The sequence below is a fragment of the Herpailurus yagouaroundi genome, unplaced genomic scaffold (genome assembly GCF_014898765.1).
Source record: "Herpailurus yagouaroundi ecotype Mexico unplaced genomic scaffold, PumYag 215, whole genome shotgun sequence".
NCBI lineage: Eukaryota > Metazoa > Chordata > Mammalia > Carnivora > Felidae > Herpailurus > Herpailurus yagouaroundi.
Genome location: NW_024412446.1, coordinates 7,340,085 through 7,361,471, shown reverse-complemented (window position 1 = coordinate 7,361,471; position 21,387 = coordinate 7,340,085). Strand labels below are relative to the sequence as shown.

Sequence of the window (21,387 nt, the reverse complement as noted above, 5' to 3'; positions counted from 1 at the left end):
GTGTGTGTGTGTGTGTGTGTGTGTGTGTGTGTGTGTGTGTGTGATGCTTCCATAAGGTTTGCTTATACCCAGTTAGCACTCATCTGACTGCTCTGAATTGTTTACCGATCTCACCCAACGACTTACTGAGTTCCTTAAAGGCAGAAGCTATCTTATTAATCTTTGATCTGATATACCTAATACAACATCTCTCATAGCAGGCATTCAAGAAATGTAAGAGTCAATACAGAAATCAGGTAAACAATGAAAAATATGGTTTTAATACAAGAATTGTGACAGTAAATAAAAACTCTTTATGTACAGTTATGTTTTTTCAAAGTGTAGTCCACAGCCACCTGCATAAAAACTGCCTAGTATTTTTTTTAAATGCATACTCCTGGGCCCTTCATCAAACCTATATATATCTACAATTTTTCATATACATTTTTTGGTAAACCAAAGGTTGGGAATTGTTGGATTAGAATAAATAATGAGACCTTACACAATTACTAAATGTAAATTTAAGAAAATGAATAATACAAAAAAAAAAAGAAAATGAATAATACAATAGTCAAATATTACAATTCAAGGTCCTTAAAAGTAATGAAGTCATTTAATAGAACCTGCTTTTGAATCAGAGTCAATTATTTGTAAGTCAAGGTCACTGGTACATTGTGTTCAACATTTCTGAATAGGAGAATCCAAGAGATAAAATATAACTGTCTTAAGATTATTTCCAATAGGATATTCTCCTTAACCTAGTATGGAAGTGAAAAGGGGCAACAACTTAAAAATATAAACAATTTAACATTTTTCAAATCATGCCCAAACCTGAGAAGCACTAATAAGCAACAAAAAATGAACTACTTAGATTACAGTAAAATTTTAGTTTAAGAGTATAATTCACTCTGGAAATATGCTTTTAAGGGGCACCTGGGTGGCTCAGATAAGCGACCTACTTCAGCTCAGGTCATGATCATACGGCTTGTGAGTTCGAGCCCCACATCGGGCTCTGTGCTGACAGCTCAGAGCCTGGAGCCTGCTTAGGATTCTGTGTCTCCCTCTCTCTGCCCCTTCCCCAGCTCACACTCTGTCTCTGTCTCTGTCTCTGTCTCTGTCTCTCTCCCTCCCTCAAAAATAAATAAACATTAAAAAAAAAAAAGAAATATGCTTTTAATCCAAAGCACTTAGGTATATCAAAAAAAATTTCTCCATAAGAAATAATGGAAACTCAGATGATTAATTCCACAACCCAAAAATACTCATATAAAAATGATTTCCAACACTATAATACAAAATAATAAAGAAAATACAAAATATAAAGAAAAATAAACAAATTAACCTGCACTTATATTTGAAAACCTTCATGGCTGGTGTGAGGTAGACACGGGAGAGAAGGGTTACTGTGTAAGATGACTTTCACTATCACTGACAGAATCACTGCTATCTATTGGTTCAGTAGAATCTTCCTCTGCACAGGGGCCATTGTATACACTCGCATGGATGTTCATATAGTACAGTATTAATAAACTTGTTATATACTGTATTTAATGTAACTGGCAATAAGGCAGTAGAGGAAAGGGTCTATATGTGTAGGCAGCCTGACCTAGAATGAAGCAAAGCATTCCTAAGCTTACTCCTGTATGCAAATGCAAAGGACTGTCTGTCCGTAGGTGCTTTGAAGTGACAAAAAATACACTAGTGCCAGTTGTGGGCATCTTCCAAAGTTCTGAAAAATCACTGATTTCTGCCAAACACCACAGCCTGAGACCGAGCATCCAAAAATGGGAGACAATCACCCATGATCCCACAGCAAGAGACAGAGAGAGAGAGAAAGAGAGAGAGAGAGAGAGAGAGAGAGAGAGAGAGAGAGAGAGAGAAAGAACCACTGGCTCAGCTGTGATCATGTGACATTCAGCACTGCATACTTACTACTCGAATTGCAAGACATTGCTTGTTTATTGAGTTAAAATTTATTAGAAATGCTTGCTCGTCTTTCAGAACACTCACCGAACAAGTTATTGGCAATCCAAAGTTTAACTGTATTTAGGATATATCTGTTCTCAATTATCTTCATCATAAATTCTACTATATTAAGATCTACTTCAAGTTACATTTCTAAGCTTCGTGTCCTCCCTAATATTCCCAAAATGAACAGTTTAACAATACAAATGTTTTGGACTTTCCTTTCAATCATTACATAACTAAATAGAGAATCTGTTAACTAGTATTTACAGAGAAAATGAGTCAAAACACAAACCCTACCTTTTTGTCATTTTTTGTTCAAATAGAAGAAAAAGCTCTTGTGAGTTTCCCCAAATCTCAATATATAGTTTTCCTTTAATGCTAAAGTTACAAGATAAAAGTTGAATTTTTTTTACTGTCAACAAGATCTGGTGTATTGATTAGATCTTAAAATCTCTTTCAAAATAAAAAGTATACTGTATGACAGATATAAACAGACTCAGAAAATTAAAGCTACAAAATTAAAATTAGATATCCTTTAAGTCAATATTTACATTATGGAGGAGGGCCTGAAGGGTTCAGTGGTTGCCTAAGGTCACACTTAATAACAGACATGGAATTAAAAATCTAAATTTACTAAATGCATGGTAATATCCTGAATTGGATCCTGGAATAGGAAAAATGACTTCAGTGGGAAAATCTGGATAAATCTGAATAAAGTCAATAATTTACAGTTTCATATCAGTATTAATATTAACTCTATAATTCTGACAAATAGACCACTCTTACATAAAAATGTTAAAATTAGAGGAAGTTGGGTGAAAGGTACATGAGAACCGCACTAGCTATAATTTTTCTGTAAGTCTAAAATTATAAAATAAATATAAAAGGCTTACTTAAAAAACTCTAAATCTAAAACTAATTTCTTTTTTTTTTTTAAGTTTATTTATTTTGGGAGAGAGCATGCCCACAAGCAGGGGAAGAGGAAAGAGAGAGGGAAAGAGAGAATCCCAAGCAGGCTCCATGGTGTCAGCACAGAGCCTGACTTGGGACTTGATCCCATGAACCCTGAGACCATGACCTGAGCCGAAATCAAGGGTTGGAGCCTCAACCGACTGAGCAACCCAGGAACCCCTAAATCTAAAACTAACTTCTAATCCAGAATGCTTCCTTTCTGTTTGCATAAAATTCGCTAAACAGAAAGGCATTAGATTCTAATACTGTGTATTCAGAGGGAACAACATATAGCACCTCCTTATAGCTTATAACAACATATAAGCACTTCCCAACCAAATACAATCAAAAGAAATCCTCCCTGTTTTTCTGCTTAACAAGAAAATCTTGTTATATTCCAGGCATTTTGCTTATTTTATTGAATTGTCACAACTGTCCTAAAATAATTATCAACCTAAATTATACCTGAGGTTCAGAAAAGCTAAGTAATTTGCCTACTATCACATGGTTTTCACTATACCTCATCATTGACTTTTTTGCCAATCACCTAGGTACTTTTAGGATCATGTGTATTTGAATGAGTAAGAAGCATTTGTTACTAAATTTAAAAAATTCTACCTCCACAGTGTTCTTCATTTCCAAACCCTTACTGCCAATCACATAGCCACTACCTTTTGTTTAGGTCTCTGTCACCTCTTGTCTGGTCTAGAGAAAAAAGCCTCCCAAACAAGCATTCTAATCTCGTCTTTCCCCCTTAATCCATTATGACATACACCCATAGTCATATGGGCCTCCCAGAATGTATACCCACATTTTAGTAAAGGTACGGATTTCCTTCTGGGAAATAACCTCTCCTCTGCCTAGACAAAACTATGCATAAATATGCCTAGCTCTGGAGCGCCTGGCTGGCTCAGTCAGTGGAATGTGCGACTCTTGATCTCAAGGTTTTGAGTTTGAGCCCCATGCTGGGTGTAGTGAGAACTTAAAAAAATTAAATCCAAAAGAAATAAATATGCTACTTCTGCTCTTACAGAGGATTGGATATGAACCAAGCTAAGCCAACCCCACTCTCTGTTTTCAGAGTCTGGAATCTTGAGCAAAATGAAAAAAGTTTGGGGGGAAAATGGATGGCACTAATTTATTCTGGTGGCCTCCTGTTTAGAATGTCAATTCAGGGGCGCCTGGGTGGCGCAGTCGGTTAAGCGTCCGACTTCAGCCAGGTCACGATCTTGCGGTCCGGGAGTTCGAGCCCCGCGTCAGGCTCTGGGCTGATGGCTCGGAGCCTGGAGCCTGTTTCCGATTCTGTGTCTCCCTCTCTCTCTGCCCCTCCCCTGTTCATGCTCTGTCTCTCTCTGTCCCAAAAATAAACGTTGAAAAAAAAATTTTAAAAAAGAATGTCAATTCATTCCTGATATCAAGATCCCAAGAACTGTCCCAGACTGGCTCTCTAGCCTTCCTTTTGAGTCTATGAGCAATTTAGTAGCCTTACAATGACTTTCATTTCTCCATAAGATAGTCACCATCACTTTTCTGCTTGCAAACAAAGACCATAATGAATACAGCACTCTTGATTCATTTCAGATCTCTAAAGCACCTCGAAAGTATCACTCAATCCTCCTGTTCAAAAATTCAAATGAACCCACAAATTTTCACTATTATAATCTTCTCCAGAGTGACTTTTCAGAGTTCTCCCAACTTGGGTCCAATTGATATTTGTGAGCTTATTTCTCACCAATGACATCATGTATATTAGGGCTATTTTCTTCACTTGGAATGCTATCCGCACCATCTCTGCCTATAAATCTTATCCACCCTTCCAAATATACTTCTATTATCTTGTATGTAAATTCTTCATCAATTCCACTAACACAACAAGATACTGTAGAAAAATCCTCATGCAACTTTGTATCTATTTTATTACATATTCTGCATTCACTTACTACTGTATGAGTTATATTCTTCCACAGACCCCACTAACTCTTCCAAAAGGCAAAAGAGTGGAAATACGTCAAGTATGTGCTGACACAATTCAATCAAAAATAATACCACCAGGGACACCTGGCTGCCACAATCAGAGGGGCACACAACTCTTAGTCTCACAGTCATGAGTTCGAGCCCCATGTTGGATGTAGACATTACCTAAATAAATAAAACTTAAAAAAAAAAAAAGAGTATCACAATATTGGCTATATTGGCTATTCATATTATGACAAAATTTAAGCCAATCAAACTGTTTTGAAACTTGGTATATGCAATTTCAGGATCAACTTCTGTTTCTGAGTGATGATAGAGTAATTGGGACAGGATTTATATTCCTGTCATAAGATCTGAAAAGCTGGAAAAATATAAAATTCCTTTTTAGACACTGCACAAGAGGCAGTACATGACCACAATCTCTGCTAGAAGTGAAACAAGGTAAGTTCTAGGGTTACTGCTTTCTACCTAGAAACACTTTCTAGAATGCAGTATAGGCAAAGAGATTCCAAGAAAAGCACAGCAGTCTCTGAGCAAAGAAGACAAATATCAGGGGTGCCTGGATGGCTCGACTGGTTAAGCATTCAACTCGTGGTTTTGGCACAGGTCATAACCTCATGGTTCTTGAGTTCAGGTCCCATACTGGGCTCAGTGCTGACAGTGTGGAGCCTACTTGGGATTCTCTCTCTCCTCTCTCTGCCCCTCCCCTGCTCACAGTCTCTCTCCCTCTCTCAAAATAAATAAATTTTAAAGTTATTAAAAAAAAAAGACAGATCAGAGTTTAGGAAGACCAAGCCAACTGAAATAGAGAAAGTAGACTTTCTGGAGAAAGAATTTCAGAACTGTTCAGCAGATGCCTTCCAGTATCTCTGGCTGAATACAAAACTGCACATGCACAGGTTTCCTGAAACTCTGTAAGGCCAGGCAAAGAACAACTATGGGGGAGCTAAACTCCCAGAGGTCACACAGGCTAGAAGATGGTCTCAGTTCCAACTCAACCATGGTGGAGAATCCTTAGAGACTTAGAGAACTCAGTAGAGTCCCCAAAAGGGTCATAACTTACCAGCAGAGCTAAATTAGCATTCCTGAAGGGATTAAGGCAATCCACAAGCAAGTGCCCATCAAGACAAAGTGTAATGTTCTTTAAAAGATAAGCAAAAAATTCAGAATAAAAAAAAAAGAGGGGAGAATATACTAAACTCAATCAAAAATTAAAAGATATACCAGGGGCGCCTGGGTGGCGCAGTCGGTTAAGCGTCCGACTTCAGCCAGGTCACGATCTCGCGGTCCGTGAGTTCGAGCCCCGCGTCGGGCTCTGGGCTGATGGCTCAGAGCCTGGAGCCTGTTTCCGATTCTGTGTCTCCCTCTCTCTCTGCCCCTCCCCCGTTCATGCTCTGTCTCTCTCTGTCCCAAAAATAAATAAACGTTGAAAAAAAAAATTAAAAAAAAAAAGATATACCAAAAACTGCTGACTTCAGCAGTACATATACTAAAACTAGAATGACACAGAGATTAGTAAGGTTCATATGCAAGGATGACATGTAAATTTGTGAAGTGTTCCATATTTTTAAAAAAAGGAAAAACTGCAGGGACATCTGACTGGCTCAGTTGGTGGAGCATGTGATTCTTGATCTTGGGGTTGTAAATTCAAGCCCCATATTGGATGTAAAGATTACTTAAAAATAAAATATTTTAGGCAAGCCTGGGTGGCTGAGTCACTTGAGTGTCCAACTTTTGATTTCAGCTCAGGTTATGATCTCACTGTTTGTGGGTTCAAGCCCGATGTCAGGCCCCATGCTGACTGTGCAGAGCTTGCTTTGGATTCTCTCTCTCCCCCTCTCCTCTGCCTTTTCCCCACTCTCACACACATGCTCTCTCAAAATAAATAAACTTAAAAACATTAAAATAAAATAGAATATTTTAAAAAAGAAAAAGACATACCAAAAAACCCAAGAAATGCTATCCATAACCAACAGAAAACTTGGTCAACAAAAACAGATCTCAGAATGAAAGAGAAATTAGCAAAAAAGAGCATTAGTTATTCTAAGTATCTACAATTATTTAAATAAAAACATATACAAAACAAAGAGAGAAAGGAGAAAGGAAAAAAACAAAACAGAGCAAAATGGAACTTCAAAAGATGAAAAATACAATTCAGAAATCAAAAAATACACTAGATGGGATTAATATGACATAGGACAGTGAAGAAAACACATAAATTTTTAAAAGATCTACTAATATGGAGACATGAAAATAAAAAACCATGTAACAGCACAATTAAAAAAGAAAAAATGTGTAGGATCACAGTGACTGTGGGACAATATTAAATGGTCTAACATATATGCAACTGGAGTACCACATAAGAAGATGAACTAAAAAATTATTAGAAGAAATAATGACCAAAAATTTCTTAATTTTGATGGAAACTTTAATCCCACAGATTCAAGAAACTCAATAAACACCTCCAGGATAACCTCAAATCAAGATGAAGGTACACTATAGTTAATTTATTGAAAAACCAATAATAAAAAGCCTTACGACTAGTCAGAGAAAAGACATATTTCCTACAGAAAAAAAATAATAAGAATGTAGAATTCACATCTAAAACTGCCATGTCAAAAACATATCAGCATGGGGGTGCCTCGGTGGCTCAGTCAGTTGAGCTTCCAACTTCAGCTCAGGTCAGGATCTCAGGGTTCGTAGGTTTAAGCCCCGGCAATGGGCTTGCTGCTGTCAGCACAGAGCCCACTTCGGATCCTCTGTCCACCCCCGCCCCCTTCTCTCTGTCCTTCCCTGGCTTGCATGCACACTCTCTCCCTCAAAAAATAAACAAACATTAAAACATATACCACAATCCTAAATGCATATGCACCTGATAAAACTTCAAAATACATGAAGAAAAACAGACAAAACTTTAAAAAGACAAATGAGGGGCACCTGGCTCAGTTGGTTGGGTGTCTGACTTTGACTCAGGTCATGATCTCATGGTTTGTGGGTTCAAGCTCCGCATCAGGCTTCCTGCTGACAGCATGGAGCCTACTTGGGATTTCTGTATCTCCCTCTCTCTTTGCCCCTCCCCTGCTTGTGCTCTGTCTCTGTCTCTCAAAAGTAAATAAACATTTAAAAAAATTTTTTTTAATTAAGAACATAAAAAGACAAATGAAAAATTATACTTAACATTCCAAAATTACTCTCTATAACTGAACAAACAAATACAGAACATCAATAAGGATACAGAAACTTAACACTCAAATAATTTAACCTAATTCACATTTATAAAGCACTCCATCTAACAAAGAATGCACATTCTTCTCAAATGCTTATGTAACATTAACCAAACCAGACATACACCCAGCCATAAAACAAGTCAAAACAAGGTGCCTGGTTGGCTTAATCAGTGAAACTTGCAGCTCCTGACCTTGGGGTTGAGTTTCAGCCCCCTATTAGGTGTAGAGATCACTTAAAAAACAAAACCTTTAAAAAAAAAAAAAAAGTCTCAACAGGAGTACCTGGGTGGCTCAGTCAGTTAAGCGTCCAACTTCAGCTCAGGTCAGGATCCCACAGCCCATGAGTTAGAGCCCCATGTGAGGCTCTGTGCTGACAGCTCAGAGTCTGGAGCCTGCTTTGGATTCTGTGCCTCCCTCTCTCTCTGCCCCTTCCCCACTTGTGCTCTCTCTCTCTCTCAAAAATAAAAACATTAAAAATAATTTTAAGGAAAAAAAAGTCTCAACAAATACAAAAGAATTAAATTCATACAGAGTGTATTCTCTGACCACATAGAATTAGAAACTAAATCAGGAACGTTCCTAAATATTTGGAAATTAAACAACACAATTCTAAATTTTTTTTTTAACGTTTATTTATTTTTGAGACAGAGAGAGACAGAGCATGAACGGGGGAGGGGCAGAGAGAGAGGGAGACACAGAATCGGAAGCAGGCTCCAGGTTCTGAGCTGTCAGCCCAGAGCCCACGCGAGGCTCGAACTCACGGACCGCGAGATCGTGACCTGAGCTGAAGTCAGACGCTTAACCGACTGAGCCACCCAGGTGCCCCAAAACAACACAATTCTAAATAACATATAGTGGGGGTACTGAAGCCACTGTCACCAAGTCTAGATCCAATGCCACACATATGCACACCCACCTGGCCTAACAAGAACCCTCAATTCCTTTTGGTTCTAAATCCAATGTGGCAATTCTCAAGGATCAGCTTGGGAGGGAGGGAGGGAGGGAGGGAGGAAGGGAGGAAGGCAGGCAGGCAGGCCATAACCCCAAGAGTAAGATTACGGTTTTTGAGTTGGTGCTGTTGGCATGGCCTGTGCCATCAGTCTCTTTTTTTTATTTTAGAGAGACAGAGTTTGTGAACGGGTAGAGGGGCAGAGGGAAAGAGAAAGAGAATCTTAAGCAGGCTCCACTCTCAGCACGGAGCCCCACAAGGGGATCTATCTCACAACTGGAAGATCATGACCTGAGCAGAAACCAAGAATTTAACCAGGGTCCTGCCATCAGTCTCTCAATGAAGGACTTGGAAAATGAACTTGCTCTTACTGATATCATGAAAGACAAACTGAAGGGACAGATGATGGATCTCCAACACGGCAGCCTTTTCCTTAGAACACCAAAAACTGCCTCTGGTAAAGACTGTAACATGACTGCAAACTCCAAGCTGGTTATTATCACAGCTGGGGCCTATTAGCAAGAGACTGTCCAGCGTAAAGCAAACATATTTAAATTCATCATTTGTAATTATTGTAAAATAGAGCCTAAACTGCAAGTTGCTTGTTGTTTCCAATCCTGTGGATATCTTGACACGTGTGGCTTGGAAGATAAGCACCTTTCCAAAAACACTGTGTTATTGAAAGTGGTTGCAATCTGGATTCAGTCTGGCTCCATTACCTAATGGGGGAAAGGCTGGGAGTTCAGCCATTAAGCTGTCATGGGTGGGTCCTTGGTGAGCATGGAGACTCTAGTGTACCTGCATGGAGCAAATGTTGCTGGTGTCTCCCAGAAGTATCTGCACCCTGACAGAGACAGTAATGCAGATAAGTAACAGTGGAAAGAGGCTTAGAAACAGTGCGTATAAGGTCATCAAACGGAAAGACTACACATCCTGTGGCAGATTTGGCAGAAAGTATAATGAAGAATCTTAGGAGGGTGCATCCAATTTCCACCATGATTAAGGGATTCTATGGAATAAAACATGATGTCTTCCTCTGTGTTCCTTGAGACAGAATGGAATCTCAGATGTTGTAAAGGTGAATCTGACTCCTGAGGAAGAGGCCTACTTGAAGAAGAGTACAGATACACTTCAGGGGGATCCAAAAAGAACTGCAGTTTTAAAGTTTTCTACTATTGTACCACTTCACTGTTTAGGCTACAACAGGATTTTAGTTGGAGGTTGTATATATTGTCCTTATTATGTTACTCTAGTAATTATTAAAATGATCTAGGAAAAACATCAGTTTCCTCAAGTTGCAAACAGAATAGCTCATAAAACCCTGCAGCCATATGCTGATATTGGATGATACCTATCTTATGTAGTCCTAAATTGGTTAATGTAAAATATAAAATAGTTCTACCACCTAAGAGGCACCAGTGACATTGCTGCATATGTTACAGTTGTTCTTCAAATCATATATGTATTTACTGTGTGTGATATATGATTCCTGGTTCTTTCACCCAACATGCCTCATACAACTTTTTTCTCCAGTTAACCACATCCTGGGATCCAAAGTATACATTCAATATTGCATATATTGTGCAGAACTGTTCCAACAGATCTTGTGTACTACATATATCAGAATAGTATACATTGCCATACTGTAACAAAACAAAACAAAAAAAAGATCTACATGTAAACAATGCAACCAACTATCCAAGAGTCATACCAATTAAAATACCAAATAAACTTTGAACAGTAAAAAATAAACAAACAAATAAACAAAAACATGTGGTAGGTCAAAGAGAAGCATATGGGAAAATAAGAAAATATTCTGAATTGAATAAAAGTGGAAACAGGATTCAAACTTTGTGGTTCAGAACTAAACAAGTACTTAAGAGGAAATTTGTAACATTAAATCCCTGCATTAGAAAACAAGAACGATGTAAAGTCACACCATAAGCATCCAGCTTAGGAAATAAACAAAACAAACGAAAAAAAGCAAATTAAATACAATAAAAGCAGAAGGAGGAAAATAATAAAGAGTAAAACCCAATGAAATTGAAAACAAAACAAACCAAGAGAAAAAGCAATTTCACCAAAATCCAGTTCTTTGAAAAGGTAAAATAGATAAATCTCAAGCCAAGTGATCCAAAAAGAAAGAGAAAGGATACAAATTACTAGTATCAGGCATTAAAAAGGGGCTATCACTTACAGACCCTACAGACAGGGGCTCCTGGGTGGCTCAGTCAGTTAAGCATCAAACTTCGGCTCAGATGATGATCTCATGGTTCCTAAGTACAAGCCCCACATCAGGCTCTCTGCTGTCACTGCAGAGCCTGCTTCAGATCCTCTGTCCCCCACCTCCCCACCACTCTTGCACTCACACATGCTCGCTCACTCACTCAAAAATATACTTTAAATAAAATTATGAGAATGTTATGTATAATTTTATCAGTTAATTTGATAAAAACAAACTATCAAAGTGAACTCAAGAATAAATAGACACCCTAAATAACTGTTTTACTTTTTTTTTTTTTAAGTTTATTTACTTTTTTGGTAATCTCTTTACCAAATGTGAGGCTTGAACTTATGACCCCAAGATCAAGAGTCACATGCTCTTTGGACTGAGCCAGCCAGGTGCCCCTAACTATGTTTGTTTTAAATAAATTGCATTTTTTACGGGGCACCTGGGTGGCTCAGTTGGTTAAAACGTCTGACTTCAGCTCAGGTCACGATCTCGCGGTCCATGAGTTCGAGCCCTGCATCAGGCTCTGGGCTGATGGCTCAGAGCCTGGAGCCTGCTTCCAATTCTGTGTCTCCCTCTCTCTCTGCCCCTGCCCCGTTCATGCTCTGTCTCTCTCTGTCTCAAAAATAAATAAAAAATGTTAAAAAAAAAAATTAAAAAAAAGAGAATGAAAGGAATGAGAGAAAATATTTTAAAAATAAATAAATAAATAAGTTGCATTTTTTAATGTTTATTTATTTATTTTGAGAGAGAGAGTGTGTGTGTGCAGCACAAGCGTGAGAGTGAGTGAAGAGAGAGAATCTCAAGCAGGCTCCGTGCTAGAAGTACAGAGCCGGATGTAAGGCTTGGATCTCATGAACCATGAGATCATGACCTGAACCAAATCAAGAGTCAGATGCTTAACTAACTGCGCCACCCAGGTGCTCCTAAATAAACTGAATTTAAATGCCTTGTCACAAATAAAATTGAACCCAAATGGTTTCACTGGTAAATTCTACCAAATATTTAAGAAAGAAATAACATCAGGGCACCTGAGGGGCTCAGTTAAGCATCTGACTCTTGATCTCTGCTCAGGTAATGATCTCAATGTTCATGGGATCCAGTCCTGGTCAGGCTCTGTGCTGACAGTGCAGAACCTGCTTGAGATTCTTCTCTTTCCCTCTTTCTCTGCCCCTCCCCTGCTCATGCTTGCATGTACTGTCTCAAAATAAACATTAAAAAAAAAAAATCACATCAGTTCTACATAAACAGTTCTAGCATATAAACACTTAGCAATTTAACTTAAGTCGTCAACAATACCATGATACCAAAATCAGATACGAACAAGAAATCTACAAACCAGTATCTCCCTTAGATATGAATGCAAAAACTCTGAACAAAGTATGAGTAAATAGAACCTAGCAACTTATGAAAATAATAATGTATCATCACCAAGTGGAGTTCATCCCTGGAGTGAAAAATCAACCTATATAACTCATTATATTAGACTTAAAAAGTATAATTATATGATTTCGGTAGAGGCAAAAAAAAAAAAAAATTGACAAAGTTCAATTCATTCATGGCAGAAACTCAGCAAACTGAAAATAGAAGGAACTTCCTGAACTTGATAAAGAATATCTATAAGACTACAAGAACCCTACAGTTAACATCGTATATAATGATGAAAGACTAAGTACTTTTCCCATAAGATGGGGAACAAGGCAAGGATATCCACTCTCACCACACCTATTCCAGATTGTACTGAAGGATCTAGTCAGTGCAATAAGGCATGCATGCATGCATGCATGCATGCATGCATAAATAAATAAATAAATAAATAAGCAAGCATTCACATTGGAAAGGAAGAAATAAAATTATCTTTAATCATAAACAAAACTGTCTACTTAGAAAATCCCAAATAATCTATAAAATAGCTTCTCAAACTTACTAGTAAGTGATTTCTTAAGGTTGTACAATACAAAGTCAATACACAAAAATCAACGTATTTTTACACAGTAGTAGCAAAACAAGTTTGGAGGAAAAAAGTAACATTTACAATAACATCAAAAATCATTACTTAGGAATAAATCTAACAAATATGTGCAAAATTTGTATGCTGATAACTACAAAGCACTGATGACAGAAATCATAGATAACCTAAATAAACAGAGAGATACGCTCTACTGGTAGACCGGAAGACTCAATATTGTTAAGGTGTTCATGCTCTCCAAATCGCTCTCCATGATGCCATACAATCTCAAAAGACTAATGGTCTTTTTTTTTTTTTTTTTAAAGAAACTGACAAACGTATTCTAAAACTTACATTAAAAAGAAAAGCACCTAGGGGCACGTGGGTGGCTCACTCAGCTAAGAGTCCGACGTCGCCTCCGGTCATGACCTCGTGGTTCTCTGGGTTCAAGCCCAACTTCAGGCTCTGTGCTAATTATGCTCTCTGGAGTCTCCCTCTCTCTCTGCCCCTCCCCCACTCACTCTGTTTCTGTCTCTCTCTCAAAAATAAACAAACATTTAAAAAAAAAAAAAGAAAGAAAGAAAGAAATCAAGGGGCACCTGGGCGGCTCAGTTGGTTAAGCATCCGACTTTGATTTCAGCTCAGGTCACGAGCAGTTCATGGGTTCCAGCCCCGCACTGGGCTCCACGCTGACAGTTCAGAGCCTCCTTGGCATTCTTTCTCTCTCCCTCTCTCTCTCTGCCCCTCCCCTGCTCGTGCTCTCTCTCTCTCTCTCTCTCAAAATAAATAAATAAACTTAAAAAAAAGTTTTTTATTTTATTAATTTTTTATGTTTATTCAGTTTTGAAAGACAGAGACAGAGCACAAGCAGGGGTGGGGCGGAGAGAGAGGGGGACACAGAATCCGAAGCAGGCTCTGGGATCTGATCTGTTAGCACAGAGCCCGACACAGGGCTCGACCTCACGAATTGCGAGATCATGACCTGAGCTGAAGCTGGATGCTCAACCAACTGAGCCACCCAGGCGCCCCTCAAAAAAAGTTTTTTAATAAAAAAAAAAAAAAGGAATTGATAAACTAGACTTCATCAAAATTGAAAACTTCTGTTCTCTGAAAGGTAATATTAATAAAATACAAGCCTGAGAGAAAAGATTTGCAAAACACATACCTAACATGTTAATTAACTTGGATTTAAATGAAATTTAAAGAGGCGGCTGGATGGCTCAATCAGTTAAAACGTCCAACTTCAGCTCAGGTCATGATCTAGCAGTTCATGGGTTCGAGCCCCTCATTGGGCTCTGTGCTGACAGCTCAGAACCTGGAGCCTGCTTCGGATTTTGTGTCTCCCTCTCTCTCTGCTCCTCCCCTGTTCATGCTCTGTCTCTCTCTGACTCAAAAATAAATAAAACATTAAAAAAAATTTAATTTCTAATTATAATACTCAGAAAACTATAGAACTCCCCCCTTTTTTTTTTAAGTTTATTTTTTGAGAGAGCAAGCGAGCACAGGGAAGGGACAGAGAGAGGGAGAAAGAATCCCAAGCCGGCTCTGCACTGACAGTAGGGAGCCTCATGCGGGGCTTGAACCCATGAACTGTGATTTTATGACCCGAGCTGAAATCAAGAGTTAAACGCTTAACCCACTGAGCCACCCAGATGTCCCTAGAACACTTATGATAGAAAGTGAAAAAGACACAAAGAAATGGAAAAACATTCCATGCTCATGGACTAGAAGAATAAACATAGTTAAAATGTCTATATTACCCAAAGCAATCTACACATTTAATGCAATCCCTATCAAAATACCACCAGCATTTTTTCAGAGCTAGAACAAAGAATCCTGAAATAGCGTGGAACCACAAAAGACTTCGAATAGCCAAAGTAATCCTGAAAAAGACATCACAATTCCAGATTTCAAGCTATATCACGAACCTGTAGTCATCAAGACAGTATGGTACTGGCAGAAAAACAGACACACAGATCAATGGAACAGAACAGAAAACCCAGAAATGGACCCACAACTATATGGTAACTAATCTTCAAACAAAGCAGGAAAGAATATCCAATGGAAAAAAGACAGTCCCTTCAACAAATGGTGTTGGGAAAACTGGACAGCAACATGTAGAAGAATGACACTGGACCACTTTCTTACACCATACACAAAAATAAATTCAAAATGGATGTAAGACCTAAATGTGAGACAGGAAACTATGAAAATCCTACAGGAGAACACAGGCAGCAACCTCTTTGACCTCAGCCACAGCAACTTCTTACTAGACACGTTGCCAAAGGCAAAGGAAACAAAAGCAAACATGAACTACTGGGACTTCATCAAGATAAAAAGCTTCTGCACAGCAAAGGAAACAATCAGCAAAACTAAAAGGCAGCTTGCGGAATGGGAGAAAGATATTTACTAATGACATATCTGATAAAAGGTTAGTATTCAAAATCTATAAAGAACTTATCAAATTCAACACCCAAAAAACAAATAACCCAGTCAAGAAATGGGCAAAAGACATGAATAGACACTCTTCCAAAGAAGGCATCCAGATGTCTAACAGATACATGAAAAGATGCTCAACATTACTTATCATCAGGGAAATCTAAATCAAAACCACAATGAGATACCACCCCACACCTGTCGGAATGGCTGAAGTTAACACAAGAAACAACAGGTGTTGGTAAGGATGTGGTGAAAGGTGAACCCTCTTGCACTGTTGGTGGGAATGCAAACTGGTGCAGCCCCTCTAGAGAACAGTATGGAGGTTCTCAAGAAACTAAAAATAGAAATACCCTAGGACCCAGCAATTACACTATTAGGTATTTACCCAAAGGATACAAAAATACAGATTTAAAGGGGTACATGCACACCAATGTTTATAGCAGCATTAGCAACTATAGTCAAACTATGGAGAGAGCCCAAATATCCATCAACTGATGAATGATAAAGAAGATGTGGTATATACACAATGGAATATTACTCAGCCATCAAAAAGAATGAAATCTTGTCATTTGCAATGACGTGCTCAGAGCTAGAATGTATTAGGCTAAGTGAAATAAGTCAGAGAAAGACAAATACCATATAATTTCACTCATATGTAGGATTTAAGAAACAAAACAGATGAATACATGGGAAGGGGAGGAAAATAAAAAGAGGGGGAAACAAACCACAAAAGACTCTTAATGACAGAGAAGTAACTATGGGCTGACAGAGGGAGGTGGGTGGGTGGGAGATGGGCGAGACGGGTGATGTGTACTAAGGAGGGCATTTGTTGTGATGAGCACTGGGTATTGCATGTTAAGTGATGAATCACTGAATTCTACTCCTGAAACCAATATTGCACTGTACGCTAACTAAAATTTAAATTAAAAAATAAAATATGATAACATTTCTAATTATATATAATGTTGGAAGGAGTCATACTCTTAAGAAAATTTAAACTAGCGTCACCATATCCCTTCTTGTTTTACAATCTCTTCTTTTTAACTACCCATAGTACTTTGTATTTGTACCAAACAGTTTGGCACTTAATTACATAGTAACACCAAATATTTTGTATCTTCCCAGACTTTTTTTTTTGGTAACTTAAGCATACCTCTTTGAGAATCAAAAGTTTTATATTTTTCCATAGAAGATAAACAAACGGCCAATAAGCAAATGAAAAGATGGTTAATGTCCTTAGTAGGAAAATGCAAATCAAAACCACAAAGAGGTAGCACTCACACACAGTAGGATGGCTTATAAATTTTTTTTTTTAATTTTTAACGGAAAATAACTGTTGGAATGCATGTGGACAAACCAAAATCCCTGTGCATTGCTAGTGGAAACATAAAGTAGTTTAGTCTCTGTGAAAAACACCTGGCAGTTCCTCAAAGTTAAAACACAGAATTATCATATGACCCAGCAATTTCACGCCTAGGTATATACCCACAAGAACTGAAAACAGGTACTCAAAGAAGTACATGTGCACACACACATGTTCATTGTAGCACTATTCACAACAACCAAAGGTAAAAATCACCCAAACGTCCAACAAATGAATGAATAAACAAACTGTAGTATGTACATACAATCGAGTAGAATTAAGCCATAAAAAGGAATAAAGTACTAATACAAACTACAGTGTGGATGAACCTCTAAAACATTAAGTGAAAGAGGAACCTGGGTGGCCCATTTGGTTAAGTGTCCAACTTCAGCTCAGGTCATGATTTCACGATTTATGAGTTCAAACCCTGCATCAGGCTCTCTGCTGTCAGTGCAGAGCCCACTTAGGATACCCTGTCCCCTTCTCTCTCTGCCCCTCCCCTGATTGTGCTCTCTTTTTCTCTCAAAAATAAACACTTAAAAAATTTTAAATAAATAATATTAAATGAAAAAGGCCAGATACAAAAGGTTTTATATGATTCCATTTATATGAAATATCCAGAACAGATAAATCTACAGAGACAGAGCACAGATTGGTGGTTATCAAGGCAGCATACTATAGTTAATAATATTGTATTGCGTATCTAAAAGTTGCTAAGACACCAGACCTTAAAAGTTCTCATCACAACAAAAAAGTATTTGTAACTTTGTATGGTGACAGATGTTAACCAGACTTATTGTGGTGATCATTTTGCTATATAAATATTAAGTCATTATGTTGTATAACTGAAATTAGTATAATGTTATATGTCAATTATACTTCAATTTTAAAAAAAGATATATTTGCAAAAGTAATTTATGATAATCTGGAATGTTAGAAACTTTTTCTAGCTTAATCTGAGTGATAGGTACATCTGTAAAACTTCATTTGTATAAGTAACCATTTGTATATTTTACCACAATTGAAAGAAAGACCCACAAATAGTTGCCACATAATACAGTACCTTTGTAGGTTTGAACAGTTAACAGAAGAGTGGTCTGTCAGGAGATAAATCACACTAATATGTAAGAGGAACTGAAATGGGAAAGGAAAAAATAGCCCTTAAAGTAATTTAGAATTGGAGCACCTGGGTGGCTCAGTCAGTTAAGCATCCAACTCTTGATTTCGGCTTAGGTCTTGATCCCAAAGGGATGGGATCAAGCCCCACGTCAGGCTCTACGCTGAGCATGGGGCCTAAGATTCTCTCTCTCTCTGTCTCTCTCTCTCTCTCCCCCCTCTGCCCCACTCCCCTGCTCATGTGCTCTCTAAAATAAAATAATAAAGTAACTTGGACTCAAGGTAATAATACTAACACTTTATACCAAGTACTGTTCTAAGAACTAACTATACATATAACAATGCATCTAATCCTTCTCATAACTCTACATGACAGGTATTATTATTATCCTCATTTTACAGATGATGAAACTTAAGCCCAAAAAGGTTAAGTAATTTACTCAAGGTCACACAGCAATGAGAACTTTCCCCATGATAATAAACTTATTTTTTTTACCATAACATACATACCTATGAATATACAACAAAACAAAAACGAAGATAAACTAAAACTGGCATTCTCACAACTGGCATTCTCACTAAAACTGGCATTCTCACAACTGGCATTCTCACTAAAACTGGCATTCTCACAACTGGCATTCTCTTTGGTTTCTACAAAACCAGAGACCAACAGTAACATTTCTTTGCCCCATCATGAAACTTCAAAGTCAGCATCATCCTCTCACCGATTTCAGTCTGCAATCTTACCTAACTATAAACCTCACTCAGAAAGGCACCATCTACATCACCCTTGATCTTCTACTCTGAAATAAGGCCTCACAAAATAAAAAGTACTTACTTTCTCACAAGAATGTTAAAGATACTTGGAAAAGAGAACGAAGAATAAAACATATTCCAAAGGAAAAAAATCCATAACTTCATAATCTACTGGATGAATACAGGTGAGAATAGAGGTTAAAAGAATCAAAAACAATCCCAAAGTTTCTAGCTTGCAAGGTTTTAGAAAGGTTAACAGAAATAAAAATAAATGGCCATAAAAGTCTTGCACACAAATGTTCATAACAGCTTTACTTGTAATAGCTAAAATCTGGAAATGATTAAAATACCAATAAGTAAACAGATAAATAAATTATGGTATAACAAAACAATGGAATAGTACTAAGGAATACAAGAAATGAACCATAATACATGCAACAACATAAATACCACAGACATTACGCCAAAAGAATACAAACAACAACAATACACACTGTATGATTACATTTCTATGAAACTAGAAAAGACAAACCTAATTCATAGTAATAAAAATCACATCAGTGGCTGCCTAGGAATAGAGTGAGTGATTGCAAAGGGTTATAGGGAATTTCCAGGGAACAGAAAAATGCTCTTTGTTGTCACTAGGGTGACGGTTACCTGAACACTAAAAACTTGTGAATTTTACTGCAAGTAAATTATACTTTGGTAACGGTGACTAAAAGAACATTATTAACTTTGAAACTGGTAAATAAGGGGAACCTTTTGCAAGGGGAAATGAAAAAGATGAGTTCATTTTGTATGTGTTGAAACTAGCACATCTATGAATATCGAAGAAATACAAGATATCTCAGGCAGGCATTTGGAGACATTTAGAGTAAGGGGCCAGTAAAATAAAATTTTTAAGAAGGGGACAATAAATAGCACTAAGCATTACAAGGAAGACATTTAGAATCACACATGAATATTTATTCTCCTTGAGACTTCTCAAAAACATTTTTCTAAGTTTATTTATTTATTGGGGGTGGAGGGGCAGAGAGGGGGAAGGGGGGAGAGAGAGGAGGGGAGAGAGAAATACTCCCAAGCAGGCTCCACTCTGTCAGAGCAGAGCTGGACAAGGGGCTCAAACCCATGAACCGTGAAATAATGACCTGAGCCAAAGCCAAGAGTCGGACGCTTAACCGAATGAGCCACCCAGGCACCCCGAGTCTCTCTCTAAACTCAAAGTCCTGCTCCCTGAAAATCGACCTAATAAAAAATGTTTTTATTGATGTTTTTTTGGCACTTAAAATATTAAAAAAGCAAACAAGATCAGGAGGACTAAGATCACCGGTATATTTATGCTCTTAGAAAATTTTTTGCATATTTTTGCACACACTAAATTGCTAAAAAATACCAATAACATTTACATATCCTAAATTTCCCATGTGTACCATACAGGTAATTTACTAACTACAAATTTTTTTTTAAGATATTTTACTTTTAAGTAGTCTCCACACCCAACATGGGGCTGGAACTTATAGTCACAAGACCAAGAGTTGCATGTTCTACCGACTGAACCAGCCAGATGCTCCTAAACTCTAAATTTTTCATGTCTCTCATTTGAAGTGCTTGTAAATGTGTACTGCTGTTCTGCAGACATGCATACTAGGAGGTTTTCCTCCTCTTGCCTAATCCACCATTCAAATGTTTAATACCAACCATCTTTGAAGGGATAGATAAGAAATTATGATTGCTTGTACAAAGGGGTACAGTGTGGGAAGGGTATAGACATGGAAGGATAACTTACTTTCCATGGTATATCTTTTTTGTATATTTATTTTTTAATTTTTCAATGTTTATTTTTGAGAGAGAGAGAGCATGAGCAGGGGAGGGGAAGAGAGAGAGATGGAGACACAGAATCTGAAGCAGGCTCCAGGCTCTGAACTGTCAGCACAGAGACCGATGTGGGGCTTGAACTAACGAACTGTGAAATCATGACATGAGCCGGTCGGACCCAACCGACTGAGCCACCCAGGCACCCCTGTATATTCTAAATTTTATACCATGAACAGTTATAACTTATTCTAAATAACTTAACCTCTTTCCATTATTTAAGGCCTTTTCCAACTTTAAGGCAAAAGCTGATGATTTCCCAAAGGCAACCGTGGTGCCAAGATGCAAGTATGATGGAAATACTTTGACTAATTTACTTCTCACAGGCCTTTGCCATTATAGACAGCCTTAGCTCTTAGCTCTGTCCATTAACTTCATGTAAAAGTACTATTAGCCTCTAAAAGATAAGCTCTTTCTTTGCCTCATTAGAAGCTGGAAGACAGTTTTACAAATCAGATTTATTTCCTTTAATCTTTACTAAGGTTTTTTTTATAAAATCCTGACTCAGCCTTCTCCTTGACTTTTCTATTCCCAACAGCCACATTCCCTCTAATTCTAATTATCAATACCCCAAGACTAGTAATTCCCATACCTGAAAGGAAATTCTCACTAAGG

General features: G+C 37.7%; 1 protein-coding gene, 1 non-coding gene and 1 pseudogene across 2 annotated transcripts in view; 2 read left to right on the top strand and 1 right to left on the bottom strand.

Annotated features, from left to right (window-relative positions):
* The window catches only part of TAOK1 (TAO kinase 1), a 140,489-nt gene that overhangs the window by 105,561 nt on the left and 13,541 nt on the right, over positions 1-21,387 (bottom strand). The gene's annotated exons all lie outside the window — the stretch shown is intronic.
* Positions 6,339-6,441, top strand: LOC121017399 (U6 spliceosomal RNA). Its single transcript, XR_005784743.1, has one exon. It is a non-coding gene; the product is annotated as a U6 spliceosomal RNA (small nuclear RNA).
* On the top strand, positions 8,916-10,321 carry LOC121017051 (L-lactate dehydrogenase A chain-like; annotated as a pseudogene).